The following is an 8,781-nucleotide window of genomic DNA, read 5'->3' on the forward strand; positions in this document are numbered from 1 at the left end:
TACCAAATGAATACAATTGTTTATCACAGTGTTGTCATCAATCTTGAGTTGGTATCGAGTTAACTTGTGACATCAACTCAATCAACAACATTATTAATTGTGCGTATTAAAATAAAAAAGTATACACAACAACAAAATGAAGGTTTAGTTGAGTGATAAATTTAAGTATTTATTAATCCAATTGGCATGGGCTTAAATCCCTCCATATTCATATTTTTAATGATTTTTGTTAAAATAAAATACTAGAGTACCCTCAAATAATATAACTTATTTTAATTACAGAAAGATATTTTTGTAATTTTCTTAACTGAATTGGTGTCCGGTTAACTTTTGACATCAAATCAGTCAAGGACTTTATTAATAATATAAATATAACCTTAACAATATAAGTTTTTTAGTAGTTTCGTTTTTATGTACCTTCACTATTGTAAGAAATAAGAAAGTATACTTATTAAAAATTTATGTAAGAATCAAATGTTGTTTTGGTTGAATAGATCATCCCTTAAAAAAGTCTAAAAATCATAATGTCAGTAAATTTAAGTCAATGTAATTTTTTTATTGATTTTATACAAAAATAAAAAAAACCATTATAATGACACCAATTTAATTAAAAAGGTATAAAATACAGTCGTTAGTATTATACCTATCTCAAATTAGTATTTGATAAAAAATAATAATAATAAATGTAGAAGAAGCCCCGCCACAATGGAACTGTATGGTTGAATTTGCTGGTTGGGAAAAGTAATAAAAACACATTTCTTTGGAATAGAGCCAAGAGTTGAGTTATCAGCATCTCTTCTTTCTTTTTTATTTATTTAATGAAAGAGTTATCAACATCTTGCTTTAACGTTTAAAGTTGATTTGTGAACATCAAAAAATATATGTTTTTCTATGAAAGCAATGTACACTTACTACTTTGTTTCTTTGTGAATCTGTGGACTTGGTGAAATCAACGTCCTTTCTTCCATACATTTTAATTTTGATCAAATTACGGCATTTCTTAAAAATAAAGTTATCTTAGCTTATTTTAAAACCTTTTAAATCATAAGGCATTATTTAATTCATATGAGATGGCATTTGTGCAAAAGAATGTATATTTATATATGAAGTGTTTGTTAGTTCTACTTTTATCTTTTAGCTAGAGCAATAGTTGCAACTTGAGGTATACTGGAAATCAAATAAAACTTGCTTTGTTTGTGGTTTGAAATGCAAAACAACTGGAACGTCAGAAGTTCTCTCTTTAAGGAAAGCACATCCAACTAGCTTGAAAGGGGAAGTGCTTTCCCCTTCAAACATCCCCCTTCTATAGGTCTGCTTCACCTCCCAATTCCAATTTCAAAAAAACTACTACACTGTACCCAGGAGGTGAAGCAGAGAGAAGACAAGGCCCTCGCTACAGTGCATTCAAGAAATTGAGCTCCGGGGGAGCCCATCTTCAGACCCATTGGCTAACGTGATCTCCCTTGAAAGGAGATCGCTAATAACTCAAGGGATTTATAGGGATATCTAGAATAACTCAAGGAGTTTCTCAAGGGGACTATATTGGGTTTTCTCTTTGGGGCCCCAAGGGCATCTTTGATTGACTTGCATACATATTTTTAAAGGTTTTGAGCAACAAATCAAGAAATTATAGTTAGAGAAAAGTTCGGTTCAAGTAAGGAAAGTTTTCAAAGAATCATAGTGTGATCTATTTACCTTATTTAAAGAGATATTAATTTTGAATAAGTTAGAGTCAAGAACATTTCTTTTATTATATTCTATAATAAGTGGTTTAATTAAGGTGACAGTTCAGAGATTCATTCTGATCACACTTGCTCTTTTACAAAGTATTATATTGCATATTTAAAGAATTATATTTTCTACTTTTTGGGATGAGATTGAGAGAGCACTTCATTTTGTTTATTTAGGAATTGTTATTTTGGGTGCATATATTGTAAAAGTAAACTTAAGTGACCCATTTAGTCCTAGTTTAGGAATGTTTTTCAAAAGTGCTTTTGGAAAAAAAAAAACATATTTGGGGAGAAGCTAAAATTTTCAGCTTCTAAAAAAAAAATTCTTTTGGGTAAATTTTTGGCTTGGAAAAAATACTTTTTCTCTCAAAAAGCAGTTTGTTTAGGAACGTTTTTGTCCTAAAAGAACTTTTGAGAAGCATTCCTAAACTGGGCCTTAGTTTAAATAGTTTACATCTATGCTTCAAGGCGAGAGTGATCTTGATTAGAGTAATTTACGTAGTTTAGTGTAGGAATGAGTACAAGAGTGAGAGAGTGATCTCGTTTAGAGTGAGGTTGAACTATAGTGGATTAACTTTCTACACAAGAGTGATCCTATTTAGAGTATATGAGACCTTTTGAGCAAAAGTGATCGTGTTTAGAATGAGGTTGAAGTACAATGGATTAACTTTTTGGGTGACAATAATCTAATTAATTGAAGTGTAATGGATTAACTTTTTGGGCAAGAGTGATGTTGTTTAGAGTATATGAGACTTGTTGAGCAAGAGTGATCTTGTTTAGAGGGAGGTTGAACTATAATGGATTAACTTTTTGGAAAAGAGTGATCATGTTTAGAGTGAGGTGGAAGCACAATGAATTAACTTTTGGGCAATAGATATAAGTATATTGGATTAACTTTAGTAATAATGATCCTAATTAAAGTAACTCTCTAAGTAAATCTCCATAGATACAGAAAGTCTATGTATTATATAAACAAAATCTTGATATCAATAACTCATCTTATATTTCAGCTCGAATCTACCTTGCAAAAATCAACTATCTTTTAGCTTTAAAAAAGTAGTTTATACTTCATTAGTATGACTGATACTCATCGTAGGCCATCCAAAAATTTTAAAGAATTTCATGTTTCTTTCTCAAAAGATTCTTGCATGTTTTCTCTTTGGGGAAAATAAGTGCCACAGATAAGTTTGACCCAATGAGTTAATATACGTTAATTGTTGCTTTGGTTCAGATACCATATCAATATTGTAACTTTTTCTTTTTTGGTCATAATTCCAATGTCACATTAAGCAAGACGAAATGCACGTCCCAAAGCTTATATCAAAGTATTTGGATTTGAACTGGTTTCCATTTTTAAGTGTTACGTAGGTTCCATATTTGAATCATTTTTCACAATATCTCTCTTGTCATTTTCAATTTCATCACTTTGAACATAACCTCAATCATTTACATGATTTTTAGAATTCCAACCAGAAATTTTCATTTCTAATAAAAAAAATAAAACATCAAAGAGAAAAGAAGAAGAACATAACTTTTGCTTGGTAGTGAAAACTTGCCCCAAAATAGATCTGATCTTAAGAAATTAAAGGGCATAATAATTTATTATAAGGTTTCCTTTTCTTTTACGGGAATCTCCCTGTCTCTGATGTTATTTGCTAAAAATTTTACAACTCGATTTTGATTCTATTAAATTTGATTTAAATAACAATCGAAAATATTTTATTTTTGCATAAATAGATAAAACTTATTCACATAATCATTTTTGATGAAATTAAAAACTCATACATAATAATTGCATACGATAGAATTCGAACTCGGATACTGACAACAATATCAAAAACCTCTTTTGATATATATGCTTTACGTGGCATATTATATTCCTTAATTTAGGTTAATAATTTAGAAACGCGTAGGCCCTTTTTTAAAGCCAACGATGGTGGATTTAAACAAGGGTCAAAAGAAATGAGAAAAGAAAGCAGGAATTAAATATATGGTTTATTCAGATTAGATACCATTTGTTGTTAGTTTAAATTATAAAAAAGCAGAGCCTTTCCGAAAAGGAAATTGGAAAAAAAAAACAGAATTATTTGTTAAAATCGTAGTGCATCATCCACCTTTTAAAAACATGGAAGAGGCATCATGAAACAGTCTTTTTGAACATTTTCAATATGTTTTTTTTTGTATACATAATAAGATAAATCAATGGAGCAATTGGGGTGAGCTTTATTGCCAATTTTTATTATTCCATCACAAGTGAAATAATCCATTGATTTTCCGACATGTTTTAATTGCAAGTATTTGAATCTGTTTGATAGTGTTATCTTTTACATATCCTATAAACCTTAAAACAGCATATGCATGTATCTCAAGATCTCATATTCTTGATTTGGTACTCACATAACTTCCATATCCTAAAAATTAAAGGGTTTAAGTCTCTCAACTAAAAGCAAATATTTCCAGGTTAATGTACCGACCAGAGTTGAGATTTTTCGGGATCCCACCTTTTAACTAAATAATTTAATGCTTGTTCATGCAAAAAAACGTGCTATACATTCAAGATCTTAAATGATTTAGATATTGAAACTTTGTTTAAATTTAAGTTTAAAGTGTTGTTTTTTAAGAAAGGATATTCAAGTTTAAAGTTAAATTATTGGTTCACCAAAAGAAGCATTCAATTTTGGTCCAGCGAGTTGAACACGAGGAACAATCAGAGTGGTGCATGCAGTTCGAAAGGGACAAATAATAAACAACGTGATGAGTTGCAAGCTAGCATAGCCGCAATTATTACCAAACCTTGGTATGGTTTTTTTAATGATGCAAAAATCTCCAAGTTAGAACCCAATATTTAATACAGACAAGTGTTGGTGTTTATGTAAATGAGGTCTTAATTTAATAGCAAATATGAAATATTGTCAACTTTGACGGTTCTAGTCGTATTTTTAGTGGATTTAACCAAATTAATTATATTTTAACTTGATGTCAATGATTTTCTTTTTAAACATGTGATATTTCTTTTTGTATACTTGAAATTCACTTTTTCTTTTGTTGTTTTCAGTGTGCAACTTTTTTTTTTATACATTCAACATAAAGATAGCGTGGGAATAGTTGTTAACTTATCGTAGGAAGACCAGAGAAATCACTCTAAAACTATAACTGAGATTCATGATTTTGTTATTACTAGAATTGATGAATACAATTATTTAAAAGTAATAATATTTAATAAGTTGTGAAGTTGACAATTCTCCAAGCATTGCGAAATAAAAAACAAAACAGGTGACACAAAGATTGTTTATGCAGTTTGGTTTTCCTATATCTATGGAGTTTAACTCAACCAGAATTAGTCATTATCTTCAATACTTACCACAAGTGAATCTAATCTATCACACCCCAGTGATAATTTCCCCATTTTTTTATCCTAAAATATTGATATTCTCACCACTAAATTCGCTCCTGTAAACTTAGCTTGTAAAATCACAACTCAAAAGGTTTTATAGTTAAATGCACTCTCATAAATAATGTTCCTCACTTGAAAAGGTTAAGTGCTCTTTACTAGGGTTATAAATGAATCGAGCTTGAATGAATAAACCTCTGTTCATGTTCGTTTGTTTATTTTTAAGTTTGTTCGTGTTCAGTTTGTGTTTGTCAAGAATTTCAAATTTTTGTTCATGTTCGTTTACTTAAAATTATGTGTGTGTTTATGTTTGTTTGTTTAATGTTCACGAACATGTTCATTTAACTTAAACGAATATGTTCGTGAACAATGTTTATAAACAATAAACAATAAATAAATACGCACATATATTGTTTAGATATAAAATAGTCAAATATAAATATTAATAATTATATTATAAATGAAAAAAATACAAACCAATATAAATTTATTAATATATACTAATGGAATTTTTATAAGAAAATATCATTAATAAATAAACGAATTTATAAACAAGCTTGGTCATGAACATAAACGAACCAAACACACCTTTGTTTGTGTTCGTTCGTTTATTAAACGAACATAAAAATTTTGTTCATACTTTTTTATTTAGCTTAATAAACTAACGTTATACGAACAGTTCATCGAACGTTCTGTTTATTTACACCCCTACTCTTTACAACCAGTACAATAATCTATACATGTCTTTCAATTAAATAATTTTTTTAAAGTTGCTAACATAATAAAGATCTATATCAATCTCTATTAAACAATAACTAAACTAGTTGAATACAATAATAAACAAGATAAACAAGGATTGATGGCAGTTAAGTCTTCAACGTTCCAATCCAATCTAACTTCATTTATCCAGGGGATAAGATAGATGTGATTTGATCTGTTCCTTCAAACATGTTTTCTAAAGTAGTATGATCTTCATTGATTGGATAGATACAATCTACAATATCAGCACAACCAAAAGTTTAATTCAATAAATTACCAATTATCTAAATATAAAAACAGGTTAGTCATTTCATATTTTTTAATAATAATAGTATTGGTAAACTTTTTTCCCTACACTTATCTCTTCTAAAATTAATAGAGACATAGCATTTCCACCTCGTGATAAAATAGTAGGGAGGAAAAGTAAGTAGCAATCATCCAAGGTTTCAATGGTAACTCAATTTGCACGGGCGATAATTGAAGGATGGATTAAGTTATTGGTCGGTGTGTTACATGTGAGAGTGAATTAGTTATCCTTTTGGACTTGACATGATCTTAATATAAATCACCATTTTCTTTTTTGTACTCTCAGTCTTTTCTTCAGTCTTTAAAACTCACTTTCATGCTTTGGTCAAGTATCACTTTAAAGACGTGTTTGACTAAATTTTAAATGGTAAAGTTGAGATTTTTAAAATTATGATGAATTAACTTTAAATTAGGGTAAACTATTAAAATAGTCACTTTTGTTTGCCTTAGGTTACATTTTAGTCACTTATGTTTGAAGTGTTACGTTTTAGTCATTTACGTTATCGTGTTGTAACATTTTAGTCACTGAGTCCTTAATTGCCAACAATGGAGTAGCGGTAAGCTGATGTGGCATGTTAAATCATCATTTCAAACAAAAATTTTAGATTAAATTCTACAATTGGTCCCTATATTTTTTTATTTTAAACAATTTTAAAATTTTCTTTTAAGTTCTTTTAACTCTTTTTTCCATTCTCTTCTGCTTCTCTCTCTATTTTCCTCCATTCTTCATTTCTTTTAACATAGTTTTTCTATGTTTTCCATTTGTAACTAGTCTACAAGCTCGCCTCACTCAAAAAAATTAAATTTTTCAAAAAAATAAAACATAGCAAAACTACGTTGAAAGAGATGGAGAATGAAGGAAAACAAAGGGAAAGCATAAGAGAATGGAAAAGAAAGAAAGTTTAAAAAAACATAAAAGAAAAAAATTAAATTGCTCCAAACAAAAAAATATGGGGACCGATTGTATAAATTAACCTAGAATTTCTGTTTGAAATGATGATTTAACGTGCCACATTAGCTTATGGTTACACTGTTAACTGAAACTAACAGCTTAGTGACTAAAATGTTATAACATGATAACATAAGTGACTAAAACGTAACATTTCAAACATAAGTGACTAAAATGTAATCTGAACCAAACAAAAGTGACTACTTTAATAGTTTACCTTTTAAATTATATTATCGGTAGAATTTTTGATTATATAAAAGGTAAAAAGAATATTATTATAACAAATTTATTTTACTTTGTAAAAAAATGGATTTTTGGATAATTTTTCAATTGATGAGTTAATTCTTAGTTAACTCAGAATACAAACTCAAGTAAAGATTAAGATATTAGTATAAATTTTTTCTTTTTGGATGAATGATGAAATTCATTAAATCAAGAAAGTAGTTAGATTGTTACAAAAGAACAAAAAAAACACTGTACAATAACTTTAAAATATACAAATAAATTAACCTATGATATCTTAAGAAGTACAAAGTGAAGATTAATAGGAGTTCTATTGATTAGTTTTCTTCCTATACGAGCCCACATAACCTCTTTAATTCTCACTAAAACAGTATCTTCAGTCAAGAAATATACACAAAAATAACTTTCTTTCTAATAATTTAAACTTTTCTTTTAATTTTTACCCGTGAAAATAACTTTAAAGCTTAATGAGATATTCAATTAAAAGTGAGCAAAATTTAATTTCAATTAATCAAATGAGTTATTTGAATAATTCATGTTTTTCGAATGAAATGAGATATCCAAAGTTGGAATTATTGAATCCAATGGAGTTTCAAGGTCATCAATTGCAGTGTTCCTTGGACTTCCTTTTTTGGTACAAAGTGTTTACCTTGTAGTTTCGAGGGCACTAATTTCTCATTTCTGATTTGTTTCCAATTATTATTCATTTAATAATAAAATTATTTAATTGTAAAATATATAAAGATAGATTGAGTTGGTTTCAACTCAATTGTTAAATTATTAAAAGAATAAATATTAATTTAAACAGATTTTTACTTTTTTTATTATATAAAATCTAAGAAAAATATATACTTATAATAAGATTTGAACTCAAGACACCAAACAAACAATCTCTTAACTTTACCCATTTCAATCTAAGCAAGTTTTAATTTTTATATTAATTCTTAATAAACATATTACATAATTGTTTTCACCCACATCGTGGGTGTACTATAATCTCGTATTGATATAAATATGTTTGTTTTAATACTTTTAAAAGGCTAAATATAGTATTTGATATCTGAACTTGATAATTTTTTTCTTAATTTGGTATCCAATCTTTTTTTTGTTGTTGTTGAATTTGGTAGTTGAAGTTGACAAACATTATACAAATTACTTTAATATACTAACACTGTTTTTATTTTTGGTGAGCTAGCAAAAATAATTAATGTATGATCGACATGTGATACATGTCATGGAATTTCTTTTTTGTATTTTAAATGTTTACTTTCAGTTTAATTTATTAATTTAAAGGGTAAACTATCAAAATAGTCACTTTTGTTTACCTCAGGTTACATTTTAGTCACTTATGTTTAAAATGTTATGTTTTAGTCACTTACGTTATCGCGTTGTAACATTTTAGT

This window comes from Gossypium hirsutum, chromosome D03 (genome assembly GCF_007990345.1).
Source record: "Gossypium hirsutum isolate 1008001.06 chromosome D03, Gossypium_hirsutum_v2.1, whole genome shotgun sequence".
NCBI classification, from domain to species: Eukaryota; Viridiplantae; Streptophyta; class Magnoliopsida; order Malvales; family Malvaceae; genus Gossypium; species Gossypium hirsutum.